Source organism: Tinamus guttatus, unplaced genomic scaffold (genome assembly GCF_059628265.1).
Source record: "Tinamus guttatus ecotype Peru unplaced genomic scaffold, ASM5962826v1 Tinamus_guttatus_pri_ptg000467l, whole genome shotgun sequence".
In the NCBI taxonomy this organism is placed as follows: domain Eukaryota; kingdom Metazoa; phylum Chordata; class Aves; order Tinamiformes; family Tinamidae; genus Tinamus; species Tinamus guttatus.
In genome coordinates, this window is record NW_028289001.1 from 163,617 (window position 1) to 189,360 (window position 25,744).

At 43.6% G+C, this 25,744-nt stretch overlaps 1 long non-coding RNA gene and 1 pseudogene across 1 annotated transcript; one reads left to right on the forward strand and one right to left on the reverse strand.

The window, feature by feature from the left end:
* The first annotated feature begins 4,933 nt into the window (after positions 1 to 4,933).
* Positions 4,934 to 9,659, forward strand: LOC148593023 (uncharacterized). Its single transcript, XR_015913830.1, has 2 exons — positions 4,934 to 5,033; positions 9,443 to 9,659. It is a non-coding gene; the product is annotated as an uncharacterized LOC148593023 (long non-coding RNA).
* Positions 9,660 to 9,953: 294 nt separating this feature from the next.
* LOC104578178 (ribosome-releasing factor 2, mitochondrial-like) overlaps positions 9,954 to 25,744 on the reverse strand; it is a 36,594-nt pseudogene continuing 20,803 nt past the window's right edge.

The following is a 25,744-nucleotide window of genomic DNA, read 5'->3' on the forward strand; positions in this document are numbered from 1 at the left end:
AGAGCTGCTATGTGAGCCTGTGTGGTCGCTCACTGCCAGCACAGTTCCTTGCTGTGGCTGGGTGGCAGCCTGCCACCACCTTGAAGCCCTAAGGGAGATACTCCTTAAGCTAAGCCAACAAATAGCTTTGAAAGATGTCCTTTTTGGTATGAGGAGCCTCAAAAATGTTTCTAGACCAATGCAGTTATATACACTAGCAAGCTGAAGATTTGAGGTGTAGAATTCCTCATTCCACAGTTCTCATCCTAGAAGAAAAAAAAAAACACAGCTCAATGTTCTACTTTGTTATTCTACTGGACACTCAAATTTTATTGCTTACCAATTTAAAATAGACTTAACTAGCAGGTAAAACAAAGTACACTTATGAGGAACAGTAAAGATATTCAGTCATAGCTTGTGAACAGTGGTTTCTCTTTGCTTTCTCACATTTAAAGGAATTGAATAGGATGTATGAACAACCTGCCATGGGTGAGATATAATGGGCTTCATAAAAGCAGACAGATTTGCAACACCTGTGTCCTTTCTCCTTAACTCTCAGTCTGGTATCTTGAAAATCCGTCTTCCAAGCCAGGTAAAGGTTGTTAGGTCCAAAAATCAAGTCGCTAGCGGGATACAAACACGGAGAGGCACAGGTAAGCAGGATAGCCCTTTATTACCAGCTAGCTAGGGCCCAAGGCTCACCCGTAACAGGGAATCTTGCCAAGGACCCCGATTCTACTGCGCTTTCTGTTTTTATACATTTCAAGGGAGAGGGTTACATATCATATTGTCAGGGGATTGGCTGCGATGTTGATGCTTTGTTACCAGGCAGAGACAGCCCTGCTGCTGGGCAGAAGCTATCTTGTTGCGTTGTTCAGAAGGTTCCAGGATGAGGTCATACTTGCTGAGCTGTTACATTCTTTTGTTACTTATCTTGGTAAAAAAAAAAAAAAAAAAAGTTTCAAGATAGTGTCTTGCGAAATCTCTACACAAAGGCTTCTGGAAACATTTCAAAAGGGGTCATGGGTTATTCAATCAGGCCCCTCAAGGTAAGTAGCAGGCAGCCAGAAGGAGAAGAAATACCTGAACAAGAAGAGCAGCTGCAGAAACCAGAGAGCAGCAGAGACTCCTTCCACTCCCATCACACACAGTCTAACATTCCTGCATATTTACTTAGCCCAGCTGTACTGATTGGAAAAGCTAAATGAATTTGGCAAATCGCTGGCTTTACAGATAGCAAGTAAAGTACCTGCCAGGAAGTTCAGCAATATTAGGGTACACACTGATAGTTAAGAATGTCAGCACGCTTGTTACTAGCACTAGAGGCAGAAGAGCCTTTTGCTTTCTTCCTTCTTTACTTACAGACAGTAAAACTTCTACTGGTAGTACTAGTACTTCAAACTTACTTGCCCAAACTACTAAAACAAGGGCTTTCTTTACAATTTGTAATTTGTACAATTTGTAACATTTTTACAGTGGAAAACAATTTTGTTATGAATTTACAAGGAAGAACCGAATAAAAGATCAGAGCACTGAATAAAAGATGCTTTTTTATTGTAACTGAGTATAGACCTCTGAAAATACCAAAAAAGTATAAAGAAAATAAACTCCAAGTCTCTTAACACACAGGACCAACTGACTCGAATCAGAATCGAATCAGAAACAGAATCAGTTTGCATATGACAATATGACTGCCTTGCCTGCCCTCGATACCTTTATGCAAGTGAGGACACACAGTAACAAATTCTCCCCTGATAATTTTAGCCAGTTGCTGCAGAAATGCCTCTGCGGATTACAGCCTGAGAATGTGAGGACCTCCCCCAGTTTGCTGTTGCACGTTCTGCACTGAACTCCTTTCTATATTGGTGGCTCATTAACTGTAAGATATGTAGGCACATGACTGAGGAGCATTGAAATCACCTCCTCAAATGTGGGGCCTAACTTCCATGAGAAAATCAGAACGATTTAGGAGGTCACTTCATCCAAGACATCCACATATACAGGACTATGTCTCATTTGATCTTTGACTCTCTACTAACTTCATTGCTACTAGTTGCTATTTATTTACAGCTTCCCACACATGCAAAAGTCTCAGAATTGAGACTGGGAGCCAAGAGGTGAATTTGTATTGAACCGTGATCACTTCATGACAATTTTTAACTAAACAGTACAGCTTGACTTACCTCAATTTCGGAATTAAATTATCAAACCAAGTATAAACTTTGGAGGGGGAGGAGAAGGAACACAGTAATAGCTGGGAATATAAGTCAAAAGCTCAGTTTATCAAGAGATCACAGACAAACCTTGCTTCCTATATGCAAGTTAGTGAGGTTTCAAAGCACTAGACATAGGGAAGAACAGAAGCTAAAGATCACTCAACTGTATCTTCCTTTCCTCTTCCCCTTGTAATTGTCACACAACTATACGAAAAAAAGTTCCATGCTTGAGGGTAAGTTATTCTGGTGTGTTTGCGAGGGTACGTGATCCTGGTTTGTTTTCCAGCATGCAAACATACGCTCAAGCTTATCTTTCATGGCTGCTTATATATGTATCTACACAACTCCGAAGTCCAAATGAAACAATACTACAGTTTCTGGAAACTGAACACAAACCTGGTAATATATAGGCCTAATACCAGAAATGTACTGAATATTGTTAATACTTCAGAGAAAGTTTAATTTGCAGAAAGTTTCTCTCAAAACTTAAGATATTTAAATGGAAATGAATGTTTTCCACATTTCATTGATCAGCTAACCAGGAGATGAAAAAGCAGTTGCCTGTAGACATGAAGCAATCTGAGGTAATTCCACATTAGCACATCATTCTTGAAAATACTAACCACAAAGCTTTCTATGTGACTGTTTAGTCAAAAAAGGGAAAATTGTAACTCCAGAGGTCAAGTATTTTTAAACCTCATCGTAAAATCTGCAAGCTGCTAATATAGCCTTTCATCCTTCTGCCAACTGATGTCTCACTAGTATGAAAAGGTGCTTTTGAGGACATTATGCAGGCTATAGGGATGCTTTACAAAACTTACCTAGGATCACACACACATTAAAAAAAGAAAAAAAAAAGAAATTGGAGTTTAGTTTCATATTAAAAGCTATGATACTTCTACTATGCCAGACCAGCCCTCTCTAAACCAGAAAGGTTTTACATCAGCACCATTTTAGGCATTAAAATCAGCTCAGATTCCCTTCCCCTTTTCCATTTTTCATTGTAGAGGTCTTTTAGCTTCATTCTGAGCAAGCAGAAGTTGAACTGAAGACTCAGAGCTATCCTGAAGCCAGTTCCATGCTGAAAGCAATCCAGTTTTGAGTTTTACAAAGCACCTATAATTTTATATAGCATTTTTAACAACTTGTTCTATTTGAAACTTGGACAACTATCCTTCTGCATAGCAATGCAAAGATAAAAATAAACAACTGGAGAAGCAATTGTTGAAGCAAAAAGTTGAGACATTTTCTATGTACAAGAACACCTTAAATTGAGGAGATCATAGGAAGAAAGTAACCCGGCTTTGTCTGGACACTTCAGGATTCCTGTCTCCTCCTCTCCCCCAATATGAAGTGCAACATAAGAGTCTGTGCCGAGGCCCACCCCGCGAGACGGAATGAACGACACTTCAATGTGAAGCAGGTTCAATTCGTTTACTATTCTCTACGGTGTAGCTTTATACAATTCTATCACCTGTAAGCGTACACACGCGCTAAGCAACAGCATTCTCATTGGTTAAGCTATAGTGTCCATGCATAACTAGCTTGCAGCTGGCTGACATTCCTTTCCGATGCTCTATTGCTGGTCCTCCGGATGCTTATCTGGCTATGGCCGGCCTAGTTCATTAAAAAGTTGCTAACGAGCGTTATCTTCTCCGGGTGGCCTTGGTTCCCATCGCTTCAGTTCCCGGTTCTCACCGCCTCAGCTCCTCGGTTCTCATCACTTCAGCTCCTCAGTTCTCATCACTTCAGCTCCTCGTATTCCTGTAAAAGTGCTAAGGCCCCAACAAGTCTGTATTCCTCCCTTTGTGTCTTGTAAATTGTCATTTATCTCTGCTTGTAGATTTAATCACAAAAGAATTCATTTTTGGCAGTTACTTCTGTTAATTCACCACACTAAAATCTGCAAAATGGACAAGACACCAAGACATCTTTTAGATAAATATTAGGCTTTTTTTTTTTTTTTTTGAAAAAACACATTTTCTCCCTCTGGCTAAAGCGGATACAAACCTATCTTATGCTCTCCTTGGCTTTCATTTTATGTAAGGTATCTTTCTGGGCGGGTTAGGTAGAACAGCTGACTTGCACAGCTTTTATAAGGAACACTCACTGGATAATAAAATGAACAGTTACATCTAGGGTTAAGACTTATCTTCAGAGGATAAAGATAAAAATTCTTTCGGTCAGAGAAAGGAAAAGTTTGCAGAAAGCTTGGATTCTCTGGGCAAATTGTCTGATCATTCCCACATCCAGTAACAAGACTATTAAAATATTAAGTTAGTGCTCAGGATAGGTATTTTATGTGATAAAGTAAACATAAACTAAACAGCAATACTTTAAGAACCAGAAAATGAAATTTATGATGTGCCTGTCTTCTGGGCAAATAGTAATTCTAATCTTCTGCCTTGACTACAGGATCTGAAGAGCAGAAGAGGCTGGTGACAGGTGGAGAAGCCTGCCTGTGGGGGAATTTGTGGATCCTACCAACCTCACACCAAGATTATGATATGATATGATATGATTATGATTATGATCTCTAGCTTTAGATTTTAAAAAGCTAGCTCCAAAGAGCATGAAATAATCCAATGGTGCTTTTAGTGGTACTGTTTTCTGATACTGACAATAAACAACTATAAAAACTGTTGCTTTTCGACATAAGATTTGGTATTAAAGGCTTTAATTCGTTCTTGGTAACAGCATATACCTACTCTAAAACGCAGTATGCTTTTTCAGGCCTCGTGCAAGTGCTGTGGGAGAAAGACTCTGGAGCAGCAGGAATGCGACTGACTTAAAGGATGCCTATAAAAGGCGCTCTAATCATCGGTGCCGCATGCTCAGGTAAGATTGCTCAGGCTGGTAAAGCTTGATGCTCACGCTGCAGAACCACTGGAGTTCAAGTACAGGCCTAAACTGCTAACCCAGAAGAGAAGGGAGAACTGACAGCCTAATTTCACTATGTAAGTATCATCCCGTGTGGTCCTCAGATCCTCAAAAGAACAGATGCATTAAGACAGGGATGCAAAACAGTTTTGCAACTAACACTCTCAGAACCTTTTTCAGTGAAATACTACATCTCATCTCTGTCTCTCTTTCTTCTAAAGGAAAAACTTATCATCTTGATTAACTTGTTTCAAATAATAAAGGGTGTGGGAGAGGAGTGTACACACAGAAAAGCAGACTGGATTTTTAAATATCAAATTATTAAAATTAATGAGCAGCAGCAGGCAATTAAATGCAGGTTCTTGCATAACAGGTGAGCTTGAGCAAGCTATTCCTTCAGGTTTTGCTTTAGTGTGGAGTCTGAGGGGTGGATAAGAAATCCTGATTAATTAATTTATAGTAGCTAGAAGCAAAACATAAGTCAGTTCATGACTCATTCTTGTCTGCACATTTTTTGTTGCACCTTGTGAAGAAACGGACTCAGTCTGGGGTGCAGAGTGAGACAACTTTATTTCCAAACCAACTTCTTTTTATACTTTCTCAACACAAGTGTTGCAAAGCTCACAACCAATCAGCATCTGGCCACCTGCGCGGTTGTCTGGCTTTGTTTCTTTTCTTCTGGCAAGACACGTCGCACACGGGGCAGGGGGAGGTGTTCCTCAGTCCTCGTCTTTCTCGGCTCTGTCCCCCATCTGCTGCAAAGACTGACACCCTTGTGGTTAACTATCTGCTAACAAGGTACTATTGTCTTTGAACAAGCCTCCACATCTCACCCTTCTTTATTTGTTTTTGTTTGAACAGCCATGACTTAATTAAATGGCCAATCTATCCTTAAACACATAACAAGAAACAAAGCAGGCATGCTAACAATAAACAAAATATACCAAATATCAACAGGCTGTCCTACTAGACAGGTTACAAACGGATTTACTGGACTAGATAATCTTCTGTGGAAATCCCTAAGGAGGGACGGATCCAATTAATAGTTCCCAAAAGTTTTTGAAGATCATTCAAAGTCGTTATGTCTGTCTTTAGGGTCAATGATTGTGGTCGAATTTGATGATCAGAAATTCTCCATCCTAAATATCGCCAAGGCGGACTTTCCTGTACTTTATCTTCTGCAATTTTTAATCCTGCAGCTGATGCTGCTCGCGTAATCTGATGCAGAGCCTCTTCTGCTGTTTCCTTTTGCTCTGCAGCAATCAATATATCGTCCATATCTTCCCATTGGCACAGTACAGGGTGGTATCGGAGTCCATACCATTATCTTAATTTCTCCTATGAAATCTGCGTTGATAACTGCAGGTAACACAAACAGCCCTTGTCTCGTTGTTGAAAATCGCCCTATTAACAGTGCTGCCCTTCCTCGCCCCAGGGGGCTGTGGACACCAGTTGGAATTAGCACAACTGATGTATCAGTAATTAGCACTTCTATTGTGGTGGCCAGGTCCACCCCGGCGCTGCCGCTTGTGCTGGCGCACAAGCGGCGGCTGCTTCCCGGTGGGAGCCACTCCGAGGGGTGATTTGCCGTCATGGCGCGACCCCTTGCCGCGCTCCGCTTGAAGTTTCCCGAAGGGGCTTGCGGTCGACCTTCCTTATCAAATTTTGATCGACACTGATTAGCATAGTGTTGTCCTTTGTGACAGCGCGGACATAGTCCAGGCGCTCCTCCTTTGTTTGCTTGCGTTTTTGGACAGTATTTACGAATATGCCCAAATTGGCCACAAGCAAAACATGGCTTTTTCATAGACATTGTTGCAAATGTTTCGGCCATCAGTGAATATTCATACTGTTTGGTACCGACATTAATACATGCTTTTAGCATGTCATCAATAGTAGGGTCCTTTAGTGGCCGCAAAACTCTCTGGCAATCGGGGTTAGCATTCTCAACTGCTAGTTGCTTAAAAATGTAGCTTCGTGCTTGTTCATTATCAATTTGTTTCTCCAGAGCCTCCTTAAGCCGATCCAAAAACTTCATATATGGCTCATTCGCATCTTGTCTTATGCTAACAAAAGGTTGTCTTTGTTTACCACTCTCCGGAACGGCCTTAAGGGCCCGGAGAGCAAGTGCCTTAACTTGTTGCAGGCCCTCAGGGGGGATTTCTGCTTGTGCTGTTGTAGCACTGTGATCGCCCTCCCCCATTAGCACGTCCACAGTAACATTATACGACAAACCTTCCCAACGCGGATTCTGGTCTGGTGCACAGATAACGGGAAAGGCTTTCAGCACGCCCACATCCCCTGCTTGTTTTGCTCCTTGCTTTACTGAGGCCCATTTATCGTGAGGATCCGGGGGGTATAGGTCTGGCTCCTTTCCAGGGTCAATAGGACCCGGACCAAAAGGATCATCGTCCTGGTCATCAGGTGGCAGTACCGCAAAGGCTTTTGCAGCACGTTTTCTTTTCTGATTCTCATCAGGACACGATTGAGGTAAAGGAGGCGCGGAGGGGATGGCAGGGGCCCCGATCCCGTCATTTATGTTCGACTGCAACCCACTATGAGATTTCAATATTTCGAATACAACTCGCCATTGGGGCAACAGGTTAGCAGCAGCCTTATCACCGCGCGTGGCACTATCCCACAGTCGGACCCCAATTTGGTCCCATCTTTCCAGATTAAAAACATTCTTACTATTCACCGAAGGATCGTCTTTAGAAGCCCACGCAAGAACCTTTTGCAGCTCTTCTTCACCTAATTGTTTTCTTTGCGGTTTCAAGTTTTTAGGAGAAGCTTCTAAATCGTCCTTTTGTTCCTTCATTAGGTATGAACCCATAGTTCCCAGCCGCTTACCTCTTTCCTTTCAAGAGGCTTTTAGTGTGCACACAAAGTAAGCTTCCTTTCAGCTTGATCCTTACGCTTCCTTTCAGTGTGATTCCCGGGAGTTCAGCTGGGCGGTGCAACCGGAGAGACAGCTAGTCTTCGAGCCCCACGTTGGGCGCCATTTGTTGCACCTTGTGAAGAAACGGACTCAGTCTGGGGTGCAGAGTGAGACAACTTTATTTCCAAACCAACTTCTTTTTATACTTTCTTAACACAAGTGTTGCAAAGCTCACAACCAATCAGCATCTGGCCACCTGCGCGGTTGTCTGGCTTTGTTTCTTTTCTTCTGGCAAGACACGTCGCACACGGGGCAGGGGGAGGTGTTCCTCAGTCCTCGTCTTTCTCGGCTCTGTCCCCCATCTGCTGCAAAGACTGACACCCTTGTGGTTAACTATCTGCTAACAAGGTACTATTGTCTTTGAACAAGCCTCCACAATTTTTCTCTAAAAGTAAGGTCTTAGTCAGGCCTGCATTCTGTGTCCTTACCAAAATGTTTTATTAATTATCTATATTTAGACATTTAATATGCATGCAAAACCTGGGGTAGTCCTGAGAGGCGTTTTCAAGTATGACAGCTCTTGGTTGCTATTTACATCTGGGCACCAGGGGTGGATGAATGGATAGGTAGGAACTTTGTAATAGCTGGATCAAGTCCCTGGGAGACCTTCCTATCCAAGGCCAAGGTTACTTGGCCAAATTGCAGACAAATGTTGACTGGCCCAGAGACCTTGACAAAACATTTCTTTTACCAAAGAATAACTTTAAGTCTTGCCTAGGGCCAAGCAATAATTCAGCTGAACTAGTTCACTTTCAAAATTCTTCTACTGTAGCTCTTAAGGCTAATTTAAACATCAATATTTATGATCCTATAAATGACTGGAATGGTAGCTTTTAGCTGTTAAATATTTATGCAGAATTTGAGTACAGCTTTTTTTCATTCTGAAAATACTGTCTTATTGCACAAGAACAAACTCCTACAAAAGCTTTATATGAAACATACTTGAAAGCTAAAACCAGGCTATAGCACTGCAACTATTTCCTGTGTATCCTGCTACCATAGTAACTTGAAGCTTTTTTTGAAAAGCCACATAAAACCAAAATAATTTACCTAGCTGTATCTGGCAAAAGTCTGATTAATAAACTGGGTCCCCAAGACCATAAACTGGATGAAATGGAAATGATTTGAGCTGCACATGAAAATGTGGGGTTGGAAGGGTTGTGCTAATATTGACCGATATAGATTTAGACAGATATAGTTATATATAACTTTGTCTTCTAAAAAGCAATATATTTTACAGAATACCAGTTATAACGAGCCTCAGACTATGACCTTCTTTCTTCATTCCCATAACAGGCCATCCGTTACTTCTTGATGCTAGCTTTATTTGCAGGAAACAGATTAAAACAATTACTACTGTCTCTCTCCTTGCCTCAAGAGCCAGCTAGTTGTTTGATTTTACCATAATCATTAAACTTTATTTTAACAGACGTGGGATAGCAGCTGAACGGCTGTTTGTTGGATACTGCACTCATGAAGCAAGAGGGCAGTAACTGCTGCAAGGATTTCTACCAAACAACCTCAAGTGCCTCTGAGGTGGGACTGTGTGGTTGAAAAGTTTAGGTCTGTCAAAAAAAAATTTTTTTTTTAATAAAGTTACGTTAATTTGACAAATTCCTGTTGGAATAAAAATTGTTTTTTCAAAACTTCAGGTGATAATTGTATGTTAAGCTTTCACTAGAAGTAGAGATTCTTGACTGTGAAATCTTGAAACTCGCTACCATTCAGTCAGTTGTCCATTGCCCTTTTCCCACCTATTCGCCAAAGCAGCAAATTGCAGTAGCAGCTCTGGTTCAGTTGTTGGCATCAGGCAGCTGTGCCCAGCCGAGCCCACTCGCACTTCCCCTTATCTCAGGCACAGTTCCTTGCAAAGTCAGAAGCAGTCTGCTCCTCCCGGTGTTATTTTCTCATTTACCAGAGCCAGGTGGTCACAGAACAGGCCAGTGCAGCTAAACAGTCTGCTGAAAATATTTAATAGGGAGGACAGAACTTTTTCCTTGTATGAAGTGATCGTACCAGCCCCCTCATCCTCTGGAGGAGTGCTCTTTGCTCATGGCTGTTCAGGGCTTGATAGCTGGCCAGCTCCAAAGTGAAGGTTGCTGAGCCAGATGTTAGGAAACACAGAACCGTTGACTAGCCCTGGACAAAATACAGACCATGTATGAAAATATTGAATAGTGTCAGTCAATTTAGGATACAGGAAAGATTAATAAGCACAAAAAGCTGTTTAGTTCTGAGAGAGTAAGTATATTGCAACACTCCGGTAAGTTTTTTCCTTTTTCTGCCACTTACAGGATAAGCACCTACCATTGTTTCTGCTAGAGGAACAGCAGCAACTACAACTCTTGATGACTCTGGATTTCCTGAACGCTGCCTCTCCGCTGCATGAGGTCAACAAGGGCTGCGCTGAGATGATCTTCACTCACAGTGATTTCTAGATTCATCAGAGGCTCTAGTATTTGTATGCTGGCTTTTTTCAAAGCCTATGTGAAAGAGAGGGAAAGAGTCCAGCCAACTCCTTTTTAGGAATACACAAAGGAAACACATACTTAACATAACACTCCTCCCAAATTCTGTGCTTCCAGGAACTATGCAGTCCTCAGCAAGAGCGTTGGGCTCTCCAAGAAGAGCCATTAGCAGGTACTGATACACGCCTGTTTTTCTAGCAGTACCTCATGCCCCTGAGCTGTAGGAGAGTCCCCAGTTTTGTTGTACCTTTTGCATGCAACGGGAGACACAGGCTGATAATAATCGTATGGGAGGTGTCAGAATGCACCGTCAGTGACTGCACAGTCACTTCTATATCCTGAACTGGGAATCCCAGCAAGGGTCCTACGGAGAAAAAAAATAAGTAATTGTTATAGACATATACTCATATAGACATGGAAAAACAAAACAAAACAACAGTTTCAGGATTAATTTGTAGCTCCTGACTTTCTTCTTTACCTTCGCCTTTGACCTCCCTCTCCACAAGGGCACAACCACTTCTCTCCTTGCTTACTTTTATAATTTCAAGAAAAAATAAATTATACTGGGACTGTGAAGAAAGCTCACAGGCAAGCTTTGAGGAGCAGAGCTAGAGAGGAGAGATGCTTTGCAACTGAACAAAGCAACAGTTATTTGGCCACAAGTTAATAAATATATATATTATTATAATAAATATATATTGATTTACTCGTGACCAAATATATATATACTTATTAAATACATATATTTAATAAATGTAAATTATTTTAAAAATAATTAAAAGATTAACATAATATATATATACATTTAAATAAATATATTTTAAATGGAAAGTAAAGGACAGTTTAGTCCTAGAGAGTCTAAATTTTACAATTATGGTGGAAATATGGAAGCATGGAAATAAGAAACAAATTTGAAAATCAGAAAAAAACATCCATAACTAATAGAAGTGTGATATTTACAAGCTGGCCTCCTAAGCCAGTTCCATAGCATTGCTCTGATTTACATGATGGCATCAAGTAAAGGTCTTATGTGTTACACCAGAATTATAAAGAAAAAAACAAAACAAAACAAAACCAAGAAACAGCAAAAACAAGCATGCTGTTGGGTTAGAGTCAAGCTTAAAGCTGAAAGTCTGCTGCCTTCCATGCCCGGCATGGGAAAAGGGCTGTTCTGCAATTTTTGTAGCTAAGGAAATTCTGTATTTTTATTCGGGTCTGTGATATTAAAAGGTAACGTCTTTTAGTTTGCAAGTTACCCGGGAATGTTTCCTTCGAGAAAGCTGTTAAATGACTTCCTACAGAGAAGTTAGGAAAAGGCAGCTGTAGCCCATCCGCTACCTTGGATGCAGGAATTAGCGATGCCGTTTTCCACTGTGCCTTGCAGGGCCATGAGGAGCAGCTCAGCAACGTCTGCCACGAACTTGATGACTGGGGCCCCTGCCACTTGCTCCCACAAGGGGCCTGCGCACGGCAGCCTCACCTCCAGCTCTGCGTTTACACAGTGCTGTTTATCTCCTACTGTTTTGTCCAATGTATCTACAGGAAAAAAGCAAGATTTTGAAAAAGAAAAAATCTAATGCACCAAATGATTAATTTGAAAGCTGCTCAAAGTAATTAAGCATAATAATTAAGCGTAAAGATCATTTCAAATAAAGCAGACTACAAAACCATACACAAAATACTCCTTATATTCAGTCATTCTACCTGCAGCCTGGGCAGCATTTAGGATGGTTTCTCTGTATGCTATTTGAAGAGGTCCCAAATAAGTGTCAATTCCATATTCCCATTTGATTTGTAGCTCTCCCATGCCACACAGAACAGTCTAATGAGAACAGAGAGGGGGGACACATCCAGTACCCTCTTGCCCTAGGGCAGAGGGGGCAGAATTAACAGTATCCAGGGGCGATCAACAATGGAAACAAGTCCCCACTCGAGGTGGCAGAAGATCCCTTCCACGGCCCACCTCACCTCCACCTGTGACCACATTCAACAGGTACGAGGCCCTGGAACTTGAGGATCAGATAGAGGAGGCCTTGAACCAAGGACCATCTAGGGGGCTGTCTACAGAGAGGCAGTCTGGTCCATGCTGCAAGGCTGCTCCCGCTAAGGAGAAAAGGAGCACCCGGAAGAAGCGGCGGGTGATCGTCGTGGGTGACTCCACGCTACAGGGCATGGAGGCACCGATATGTAGACCGGACCCCTCATCCAGAGAGGTCTGCTGCTCGCCAGGGGCCCGAATAAAGGATGTCACAGAAAGGCTCCCAAGGCTTGTTCAGGAGTCCAACTATTATCCTCTGGTACTGTTTCATGTGGGCGCTAATGATGCCATGGGGAAAATGAGGGATATCAAGCAAGGCTTCAGAGCCCTAGGGATGGCCATCAAAGGTACGGGAGCCCAGGTAGTGTTCTCCTCTATCCTGTCAACGAGGGGAATGGATTCAAGGAGGAGAAGGCGGATATGGCAGATTAACAACTGGCTGCGCCGCTGGGCTTGGCAACAGGGTTTTGGCTTCTATGACCATGGGACTCTGTTTGATGACCACCAGCTAGTGGGGAATGATGGGAACCATCTCAGCAAGAGGGGCACATGTCTCTGCCAAAAGGCTGGCCAACCTGCTTAGGAGGGCTTTAAACTAGACAAGAAGGGGGAAGGGGAATGTCACACAGACATGGCAAGCAGTACCACGCATCCTAGGTCAGATGGAGTCCAGCGGGAGTATGCTAGTGGGGAAGTGAGGATAGGAAATGATCACAGAGGGTCCTCTTACACCCCTCCCGGGAAACCTGCGGGCTCGGTTGCTTCCCTGAAATGCCTGTACGCCAATGCGTGAAGCATGGGGAATAAGCAGGACGAACTGGAGATCTGTGTGTGGTCCCAGCATCATTATCGGAATCACAGAGACGTGGTGGGATAGCTCGCACGACTGGAGCGCTGCCATGGAAGGCTATGTGCTCTTTAGGAAGGACAGGTTGGGTAGGCAAGGTGGTGGAGTTGCTCTTTATGAGAGAGAGCAACTGGAATGCATGGAGCTCAACCTGGGAGTGGATGATGAGCGAGTTCAGAGCTTGTGGGTAAGGATTAGAGGGCAGGCTAATGTGGGAGACACTGTGGTGGGTGTCTGCTACAGGCCACCTGACGAAGATGAGAAGGTTGATGAGGCCTTCTATAGGCAGCTGGATATTGCCTCACAGTCACAGGCCCTGGTTCTCATGGGGGACTTCAACTACCCCGACATCAACTGGAAGGACAACACAGCCAGGCACAAACAGTCCTGGAGGTTCCTGCAGAGCATCAACGATAACTTTTTGAGGCAGGTTGTGGAGGAGCCGACAAGGAGAGGTGGGCTACTGGACCTCGTGCTATCAAATAGGGAGGGACTTGTAGGAGATGTTCAGGTGGGGAGTAGCCTCAGCTGCAGTGACCATGAGTTGGTGGAGTTCAGGATTCAACGAGGAGGAGTCAGGGCTGTAAGTAGCCTTGCAACCATGGACTTCAGGAGGGCCAACTTTAGCCTCTTCAGAGACCTCCTCGGAAGAATCCCAAGGGCTACAGCCCTAGAAGGTAGGGGGGCCCAAGAGAGCTGGTTAGTTTTCAAGCAGCACTTCCTCCACGCCCAGCAACAGTGCATCCCTGTGTGTAAGAAGTCAGGCAGAGGGGGCAGGAGGCCTGCGTGGATGAGCAAGGAGCTTGTGGCAATGCTCAAGCAGAAGGCGACGGTATACAGAATGTGGAAAAAAGGACAGGCCCCCTGGGAGAAATACAGGAACATAGTCAGGGAATGCAGAGGTGCGACAAGGAAAGCTAAGGCGCGGTTGGAACGCAATCTGGCAAGGGACATTAAAAATAACAAGAAAAACTTCTTCAAATATATTAACAGCAAAAGGAAGATCAGGGAAAACATGGGTCCGCTGGCGGACGAGATGGGCACCCTGGTTACAAATAACACAGAAAAAGCAGAGTTGCTGAATGCCTTCTTTGCTTCGGTGTTTACCAAGGGCAGCCCTTTAGAGCCCCAGACCCTAGGGACAAGAGAAGAAGCCGGTGGAGAGGAAGACTTGCCCTGGGTAGAGGAAGATTGGGTCAGAGAGCACCTAAGGAACCTCGATACCCACAAATCCATGGGCCCTGATGGAATGCACCCCAGAGTGCTGCGTGAGCTGGCAGAGGTCATAGCTAAGCCGCTCTCTTTGAAAGATCCTGGAGAATGGGGGAGGTGCCGGAAGACTGGAAGAAGGCCAATGTCACGCCAGTCTTCAAAAAAGGCAAGAAGGAGGACCCAGGCAACTACAGGCCAGTGAGCCTCACCTCCGTCCCCGGAAAAGTGATGGAACGGCTCATACTGGCCGTTGTCTCCAGGCACATGGAGGACAAGAAGGTGCTCAAGAGTAGTCAGCATGGATTCACCAAGGGGAAATCTTGCTTGACTAACCTGATAGCCTTCTATGATGGAATGACCAGCTGGATAGATGAGGGGAGAGCGGTGGATGTCGTCTATCTATCTCGACTGCACCAAGGCTTTTGACACCATCCCTCACAACATCCTCCTGGGCAAGCTCCGGAAGTGTGGGATAGATGAGTGGACAGTGAGGTGGATTAGGAACTGGCTGGATGGCAGGGCCCAGAGAGTGCTGATCAGCGGTGCCAAGTCTAGTTGGAGGCCTGTAGCTAGCAGTGTCCCCCAGGGGTCAGTCCTTGGTCCAGTCCTGTTCAATTTATTCATCAATGACCTGGATGAAGGCACAGAGTGCTCCCTCAGCAAGTTTGCTGATGATACGAAACTGGGAGGAGTAGCTGATACTCCAGAGGGCTGCGCTGCCATCCAGAGGGACCTGGACAGACTGGACAACTGGGCGGTGAAAAACCTCATGCAATTCAACAAGGCCAAGTGCAAGGTCCTGCACCTGGGGAGGAATAACCCCAGACACCAGGACAGGCTGGGGACTGACCTTCTGGAGAGCAGCTCTGCAGAGAAAGACCTGGGTGTCATTGGGGATGATGGGTTGACCATGAGGCAGCAGTGTGCTCTTGTGGCCAAGAAGGCCAATGGGATCCTCGGATGCATTAAGAAGAGTGTCTCCAGCAGGTCGAGGGAGGTGATCCTGCCCCTCTACTCAGCCCTGGTGAGGCCGCATCTGGAGTATTGTGTCCAGTTCTGGGCCCCACGGTATAAGACAGATGTGGAGCTGCTGGAGAGAGTCCAGCGCAGGGCCACAAGGATGATCAGGGGCCTGGAACATCTGCCCTATGAGGAGAGGCTGAGAGAGCTGGGCCTGTTCAGCCTGGAGAAGAGAAGGCTGAGAGGGGATCTAATCAGTGTCTACAAGTCCCTCAAGGGAGGCAGTGAAGAGGATGGTGCTGGTCTCTTTTCCCTGGTGGCCACCGACAGAACTAGAGGAAATGGCCACAAACTGAAGCACCCAAAGTTCCACAGGAACTTAAGGAAGAAATTCTTAACAGTGAGGGTGACAGAGCACTGGAACAAGCTGCCCAGAGAGGTGGTGGAGTCTCCTTCTCTGGAGGTCTTCAAAATCCGCTTGGATGCAGTCCTGTGCCACGTGCTCTAGGTGACCCTGCGTGTGCAGGGAGGTTGGACTAGATGATCTCTAGAGGTCCCTTCCAACCTTAAGCATTCTATGATTCTATGATTCTATGACACACAAAACTCGGGTTTAATGCAGACTGTTTAAGCAATGACTCTACTTACAGGTTTTCCATAGCCTCTAGAAAAATATTCCAAGATTCTAAGAAGCCTCTTCAGAGATAAGAAAACAGGTCTGATTTAGATCTCCTGACTTAAACCTGTGTATAGGAGTTAGTGATTACTGCTACTACGCCCACTACAGAAAATGACGTATGGTACCAGCTTCAGTATTACACCTTTCAAACTTTTCTAAATTCAAAAAGGATTGTCAAAAAACATACACTGCAGAATACAGGAGATTATTCTATGCTCTGCATTAGTGCATAAGGCATCATTTTAGTTTGCTTTGATGCAAAGAAATTTGTACATTTTTAGTCTCATCACATTTTAATCTTATATCTTTTAATCTTAAATCTTATCACTCACAATATAAAACCACAAAAGGCAGTACTGGCAAAGGAAAAATTGCCTATGCATGCCAAACTTATTCACAGTCAAGAAAGAACTATGCAAATTCTGTTCTATTTTGTTCAAACAGGGAAACACAGGATTAGTGAAGCATCCAATAGACCCACGAACCTGGAACATGTTTACTGTTCATTTGGGGTAGCATAGTTGCAACATCACCTTCCTTGCCATGTGAGGTCTCCTCATGGCATTACATTGCACTGGTATTGTAAGAGTTGCAATATAAACAGAAGATTGGAACCCTACTAAAATGGTTTCAATTTTCAGCCCTTCCCACCTAAGCTCCCCAGGTAAATCACTGACATTGGCACATTGTAATTTTTCATTCTTGGAGGAGTACTCCAAATAAAATCTACATATGTGGGAACAGTCAACACAAAAAGCATCCACACTTGAGACAAAGTATCATAGAAGTGTGTGGAAGAAGTGTTTGTGGAAGAATTGTTTGAAAGCAGGAACTGAGAGGAAAACTAGGGCCTAACAGAAGTTTTGGCATTACAGAGGCCTGCTTGGGGCGATACACAGTTGCCACTTCCAGGATGGTTGGTGTGCACGGACCCAGCTCCTCCACAGTTCCCTGGGCAACACAATCTGCCCTCCTCGCAGCTGCAAAGGGGAGTAACGGAGGATGGAGCGGGGTGAAGGCTCCGCGGCCAAACTCTGTTGCACTCCCTGTGCTGGGCCGCTGATAAGCCGCACAGGGGCTGTCTAATGGGAGATATACGTTAACAAGTCCGGTGCTGAGCCAGCAAAAGTGGCAAATGATGAACTTTGCTTGAACTTTGCTCATTATAATGTGAAAACCATACCTCCATCCCAAAAGTTACCCGCCTCCGAGGTACGACCACCCCTCACTGAGCATGCGCTCTAGATTTTCGGTTGACTGTACCTTTAAATGAAAGCGAGAAACTTTTTCACCAATCAATAACAATATTAAGTATGAGTCTAGTCACTCAAGCTCCACCTGAATGTAAAGAAAAGTATAAAAGGTGAACTAAGGATGAAAAGTCTGGGGGGAAGAATCCATCATAACTCCTGGGTCAGTCGACAGGCTGATCCCCCTTCCTTCCCCTCGCGCTGGGACGCTGCCTGAAGAGACTAAGAAGTGAGAGGGAAGAATCCATCATAAATTCTGGATCAGTTGATGCGCTGATCCCCCTTTCCTCCCCTTGCGTCAGGACGCCGCCTGAGGAGACTCGAGACTGAGAGCCCTCTCCCATCTTCTGGGGTGAGTGATGATTGCACATTTGTACATCAGAACTAGCTAAAACCCCACGCTCTAGCAGAGAATTTCCTGCACTGACATCCGAAACCTGCTTTGTAAATGTTGCATTTGAATAAATCATACTGTTTGTGAACTCGACTACTTGTTTGGGGGGAGGCGATCGAACCTACAGTTGACAGACTGTTCCTGAATCTAATACTGCCAGAGTCGAGCTTATAGGTGATCACACTATTTGGGAACTCGATTCGCTCCTAGGAAGGCGATTGGACCTACGGTCCACGGACCATTCGTGCATCCGATACTGCCAGGGTCGAGCTTATAGTGGATCACACTATTTGGGAACTCGATTCGCTCCTAGGAAGGCGATCGGACCTACGGTCCACGGACTGTTCGTGAATCCGATACTGATTTGATATCTCCTTTCCCCCCACCACCACCACTACCACTATGGCTTTCAAACTGCAACATTTCACAAAGTGGAAAGTACAGTACTGAAACAAGCTTCATGGTCCTGAGCAAGCTGTTCTAGTGGACCCTGCATGAGCAGTGAAAACAGACCAGAGGATCTCCAGAGGTCCTTTCCACCCCCAACAACAGTCTGTGACACCTTCTAAGATCGTTTTTTCCCTTTACCTGTTTTAATCCAACTGTAAGGGCAATGTTCCCGGCCATTAGAGAGGGTATTTCAACTTGCTGACCAGCAAAAGGCAGGAGCAGCCAGCTCATTTGCTCCCTGCAAACGAAATTCTTGAATTACTCACTAGTACAGTAGACACTCCAGGACTACAATAAATGATACCTGCCTCCTACTCACGTGCAACTTTTGTTAATGTTATGCACAGCTGACTGAGGCTTCATTGAACCTGAATAAATATGAATGACATTTATCATGGAGAACTTTAAATGCAAGGGCACACAGGTCATTATTGTACCACTTTCTGCAAAATAAAAGCACAACAAAAAGCAAATGGGTAAGATTAACCCACTTCAAACACAGTTTTACCTACATTTCCACTTATTTAAGATGCTCTATGTTTCTTAGTTGTAATATTTGTAACAGAAGATTTTTAAAAAATATAACTTATACAAATTATTAATCTAATGTTCCAGCTACAGAAGAAAAGGCGCACAGTGAGGTGCCATGTGACTCAGTCAGTACTAGATATGATCCCCAGGCCCCAACTGTGTCTTCTCTGATTAAAAACTGAAAAGGCACTACAACTTTAAACTGCAAGTCTGGTGGCTGGAGATAAATGCAGACAGTTTCAGGAGCACTGGCCAAAACAGGCTCAGGACTCAAGTACTGTTTTATTCCACACATCTTCACTGCTTTTCAAAACCCCAAATTAGTAAATCTTTTTGAAGATGTTTTTTTTTCTGTTAAAAAACACTTTTCCATTTTCTCCTTTTATCCCTTCCTGCTTGTTCTTCCCTTTCCTGACCTGGTGTTGCCACTCACCATTACTCACAGGTAGCCGTCGGAGCGCTTGCTGGGCGCAGGCAGGTAGGCAGCGACCGCGTCCAGCAAGGACTGCACCCCCTTGTTCCTCAGGGTGCTGCTGCAGAGCACAAGAACTGCCTCCCAAGCCAGCATCACCCTGCAGATGGCAACCTGCAACTGCACACAAGATATTTTCACATTACGCTTCCTGTACAGACCCGTATTTAGTTAGCAACACCGGTCCAACCAATTCATAGGGAGAGAGATGTTATTTTTGCTAGTGAGACTCACTAGCTCAGACACAATTTGGCCTGACGCCACCTGGAAACTCTATTCACCCTTCCTGAAACTCTCTTTTAGCAGCCAAACATTCAATAAAAACTTCCATAACAAGTACACCAGCCTTTTACAGCTGTGACCGAGACATTTAAGAGCCATAGTCACTGTATTATCAGATAAAGTTCATATTGTCATAGAATCATAGAATCATAGAATGCTTAAGGTTGGAAGGGACCTCTAGAGGTCATCTAGTCCAACCCCCCTGCACACGCAGGGTCACCTAGAGCAGGTGGCACAGGACTGCATCCAAGCGGGTTTTAAAGATCTCCAGAGAAGGAGACTCCACAACCTCTCTGGGCAGCCTCTGTCACCCTCACTGTTAAAAAAAAAAATTTCCTTAAGTTCCTGTGGAACTTTTGGTGCTTCAGTTTGTGGCCATTACCTCTAGTTCTGTCAGTGGCCACCAGGTAGTTATAGACACTGATTAGATCCCCTCTCAGCCTTCTCTTCTCCAGGCTGAACAGGCCCAGCTCCCTCAGCCTCTCCTCATAGGGCAGATGTTCCAGGCCTCTGACCATCCTTGTGGCCCTGCACTGGACTCTCTCCAGCCGTTCCACATCCCTCTTGTACTGTGGAGCCCAGAACTGGACACAATACTCCAGATGCGGCCTCACCAGGGCTGAGTAGAGGGGCAGGATCACCTCCCTCGACCTGCTGGAGACACTCTTCTTAATGTGCCCGAGGATCCCATTGGCCTTCTTGGCCACGAGGGTACACTGCTGCCTCATGGTCAACTTGTTGTCCACCATGACACCCAGGTCTTTCTCTGCAGAGCTGCTCTCCAGAAGGTCGGTCCCCAGCCTGTACTGGTGTCTGCGGTTATTCCTCCCTAGGTGCAGAATATTGTGCTTGAATATACTTTCTCCTAAGTTCATAGTACTTCAGAATCACCACAAAAGTTGATGTGACACTTTTTTGTTGATTGAAAAAATATGTGTATTTGCAAAATCTTAAAAAAAAACAAAAACAAAACAAACAAACAAAAAACCCACCCTGCTCTTCAGAGTGATAGTTAATAAGATTATTTCTAATTAAAGATAAAAAAATCACCTTGTCAGCTGGCAGCAAGTCAAAATTTTCATGATATTCTCCTAGAACCAGTTCAGCAAATTCATCATCTAGATCTGCAACCTTCAAGAGAATATTTCTGTGTTATTATTTATCAAATATCAGTTTCACACATAAGTCACCAATCTTGGTAAAATAGGAAATAACTAATTGGAGGAAGAATGAAGTCTTTAAAGATATCAGAGATCATAAATTCAAACTAATTGGGAATACTGATGATCAACACACTCCAAACTTCAAATTTCAACCCAACTATTGTAATTCCCTTTTGCAGTTTCATAACGGTCATTAGACTGTTTACTTTTACATAGAATAATCCTTCCTTTACATTTGGGAATTTGTTTCTTTAACTGCAAAAATATTTTACTAATCTTTCACTCACCTTATTGCAAGCAAAGTGTGTTAAACAAAGTACATACATCAATTTTAATTGCATTCTACTTGACAACAAATGCCAACTAGGACATGCTTTTGCAGTGCTTCCTAGGATTTTAAGACTTTTAGAGTATTTTTGCAAAATGAAGAAGAAAACTTAAGGAAAAAAAAAAAGCTGAGCCTTTAGTGTCTCAGTTTTACCGAAACAATCACCCAAATGAAGGCTTAAAGGGCAGATGGGAGGGAGGAAATGCTTTATATAGTTGCTATTGGACAAAAACATCAGAGGGAGAGATCATGCTTGTGCCTCTTCCCTGAAACTGAAAAGAAAAAAAACTGCAGCAAAGCAGTGACAACAATGAATTTGACTTTGAATATGTTTCAAACCTATAAACAAAGCAGAGTTTGAGGCAAGAAGTAAGCAGGCTAACTGACAGAGCTGGAGAAAAACAACAAACCAGAGAAGCTCTCATGGCATTTTGTCTTCTTTATGTGATAAGACTACAGAGGGAAGAGCTCACCTGCGCTTCCCACTGCATCGGAGAGTCTAATAAACAGAATGTCCTGCTCTCTAGGTGTCTCGTGCTGCCCTTGAACACCACAGACCCACCACACACAGGGGCAGGGGCCCTGTCCTCCCTCTGCCCACAGCGACAGCAATCCAACCAGGAAGGAAAATAACTGATCAGCAACTAGAAGTCTTAGAAACAGGGAAAATATGAAATACAAAGGAGGGCATTCCTTCAGCCGCAAGCGCGCAAGACGAGTGCTATTCAAGCTACTGAATTTTATATTATTTCTGGCAAATATATATATATATATGTTTTAAAAGGATAGGAAATATAACAGGAAAATTGTCTTTCTAAAATATTTATCTCAGTTGTCAAACTACTGGGCCACTCCCTCCTGTTTCAGGAACAGACCACAAACTCAAAAATATGCTGTTCTTATGTAGTTTTCTATCTGACAAGAAATTTCTTCAGAGTAATACCATCCCCATTTAAAGCCTAGAAATTCTAAAAAACAGAATATGGACATGTTTTTCTGAACTCTGAGGGCTCTAAAAAGTAGATTTCTTCAACTTTGATGTTTCAAAGCAAACTATTAGAAGTCCAGCATCATCTGATTAGGCACTTCTGTGTCATTCAAGGCATCATAATCTTAAAACTTTGCATATTTTTACTTAAAAAAGTATACATTCAATATAAACTCTGTTATACTCTTTTTCTTACAAGTAACATAGAAGTAAAAAGGTGGGTTTTTTTTTTTTTTTTTGGTCCTTACTTGGAGAGAAAATTTGCTTAAAACCATCCAAGTAAAACTAACCCTTGCAATATCATTATATAAATTAGTCAAAGTAGAACAAGACCTTAAAATGCAAGCTGAGAAGGAAAGTACTCTGGATAAGCAATTTATTCCTTCTTTCCATTGCTTTCACGTGCCTCTTCTTGTAAACAGTCTTAACTGTGCAAATGTCAATAAGACCTTAGTCCTAAATCAAGTTTCTGTTACACTGTCTTAGCTCCAGAGTATGACAACTATGGGAAAGAAGTATTTACATTGTTCTATTCTCATGTCTTCCACAGATTTTTTGGATGAAGCTGGAACAAGGTATTTGTTCAGCTGCCTCTCACACAGCATCCAGTGCCCTTTTAACAGTCGGGAGCTCCCCTTGCCCAGCAAGGCAAGGGCATCCTGGGTCAGATCTGCCAGGGCTCATGTGAAGTCTCAAGTGTATTCCAGCATCCATACAAGCCTGTACAAGTAGTGTCTGTATTTTCAATTTGCTATTTATAAAGTGGGGAGCATTTCCTATTTTACACATGTATTGTGCAGCCAGGCAGTCCAATGATGCATAAAACAGCGAGTTTTGCCAATATTTTATTTATTTATTTATTTTTATAAAGGGTATTAAGTGTCTTTGACAAGTGGAAAGTAAGCGAAGAAAATGTGAAATTGGTTCAGCAAGGACAGATACAGAATTTTGTACCTGGGACAGAAGAAACCCCCACATTGGTACAGACTTGGGATCAGCTGGCTAGGAAACAGCTCAGCAGACGAGCAGAGGGTCTGGTGGACAAGTGCCTCTGCTTGCAGTGGTGAAAGGTAACTGCCCTCTGGCACAGCCCACAGAGGAGGGGAAAGCTCAGTGCCCTCTACTTAGCATGTGTGAGTACAGCAAAACACTGACTTTGGTTTTAGGTCCCCCAGAATGAGAGAGACTGACAAACTGTGCAAAGAGATACAAGAGAGACTAGACTGCAGAAAGCCATTGAGGCAGTGAGTATGGCAGTGCTCAGCTGGAGCACAGGAGGGATGGGTTTGCCCAGACTGAAAAAGAGAAATGTCTAAGGGAGGACCTAAGAGCTGTCCTCTAATATCTGAAGAGATTGTGGTGGATCTGTTCCAGAAAAAAAAAAAAAGATAGCCAGATTCTTTTCAGAGTAGTACAAGTGAAGGACAAGAGGCACTGCAGAGACTGCAACACAGGAGATGCCAGTTAGAAATGAGGGTGGTCAAGTATTTGGATCTGCTGCCTAGAGAGGCTGTGGAATCTCCATTCTGGGAGACTTTGAAAACTTGACTATACAGGACCCTGAGCAACCTGGTCTCATTTTGACATGAGACCTGCTTAGAGTAGGACACTGGACTAGACACCTCCAGAGGTGTATCCCAGCCTGTTTTTTCCTACAATTCTAAACAATATTTTTAAATACATATTTACTTTAGAACTTTATTTGTTCTATTAAGGCATTTCTGGCATCCTGGACTTCTTGGAACAGGTTGGGATCACCAGCTTCCAGCAATAGCTTTTGCTCAAATTTTTTTCCATCATCCAGACCAGAAGTAGATTTCCAGATAATTCGTTCCTTAGTCACAACATTAACAAGTCCTCTGAAGGTTTTTGCTTCCCCTATGGGCAACTGCAAACAGAACAGAAATTTTAGACAATAACAAAATATTAAGAAAGGAGTTCCATTCAAAAGAAAAGAAGATAAGCATAAAATTTCTAAGTTTACCTGTAAAAGCAAAGGTTTTGTCTTCAACTTTCGTTTGATGCTCTCAACAGCATATGTAAAACTGTAGTGGAATAACAGAATTTAAAAGTTACCTAAAATGTAATGACAGTCGATTAGGTTTACCATTCCTGTTCATGGTAAAAATTACTGCCATAATTACACAAAAATATGCATCTGTGTAAACATCAAAAAAGATGTGCATGCTAAGTATTAACATAGCTGGCTTACTTTCTGCCTAACAGAACATATTTAATTTGACAGATTGTCTTATAAGGTCTTTAACAACGACTAAAGTTTTACCTTGCCCCATTTTTGTCCATCCTGTTTAAAAAGCAAATTCGTGGTATCTGATGCTTGTCTCCACAATGTCAGAGTTTGGGTCTAAAGCAAAGGAATAACATTAGTGCTGACAGTTGAATCACAGCTTCTCTAATATGAGATATCACATTTCTCACTAAACAAAGCAACTAACATGCGGGAGGCCAGACACGACTCTTGAAGGCTTCAATATGAGTCTAACAGAAATCGCTTTATTCGTGTTACAGCACTCTATTTATCTACTACATTTAGCACTCTATTTATCTACTACATCTACTACATCTACTACATACTCTATTTATCTACAAGAGCTCTAGAAGGTAGGGGGGCCCAAGAGAGCTGGTTAGTTTTCAAGCAGCACTTCCTCCACGCCCAGCAACAGTGCATCCCTGTGTGTAAGAAGTCAGGCAGAGGGGGCAGGAGACCTGCGTGGATGAGCAGGGAGCTTGTGGCAATGCTCAAGCAGAAGGCGACGGTATACAGAATGTGGAAAAAAGGACAGGCCCCCTGGGAGAAACACAGGAACGTAGTCAGGGAATGCAGAGATGCAACAAGGAAAGCTAAGGCGCGGTTGGAACGCAATCTGGTAAGGGACGATAAAAATAACAAGAAAAACTTCTTCAAATATATTAACAGCAAAAGGAAGATCAGGGAAAACATGGGTCCACTGGCGGACGAGATGGGCACCCTGGTTACAAATAACACAGAAAAAGCAGAGTTGCTGAATGCCTTCTTTGCTTCGGTGTTTACCAAGGGCAGCCCTTTAGAGCCCCAGACCCTAGGGACAAGAGAAGAAGCCGGTGGAGAGGAAGACTTGCCCTGGGTAGAGGAAGATTGGGTCAGAGAGCACCTAAGGAACCTCGATACCCACAAATCCATGGGCCCTGATGGAATGCACCCCAGAGTGCTGCGTGAGCTGGCAGAGGTCATAGCTAAGCCGCTCTCTTTGAAAGATCCTGGAGAATGGGGGAGGTGCCGGAAGACTGGAAGAAGGCCAATGTCACGCCAGTCTTCAAAAAAGGCAAGAAGGAGGACCCAGGCAACTACAGGCCAGTGAGCCTCACCTCCGTCCCCGGAAAAGTGATGGAACGGCTCATACTGGCTGTTGTCTCCAGGCACATGGAGGACAAGAAGGTGCTCAAGAGTAGTCAGCATGGATTCACCAAGGGGAAATCTTGCTTGACTAACCTGATAGCCTTCTATGATGGAATGACCAGCTGGATAGACGAGGGGAGAGCGGTGGATGTCGTCTATCTATCTCGACTGCACCAAGGCTTTTGACACCATCCCTCACAACATCCTCCTGGGCAAGCTCCGGAAGTGTGGGATAGATGAGTGGACAGTGAGGTGGATTAGGAACTGGCTGG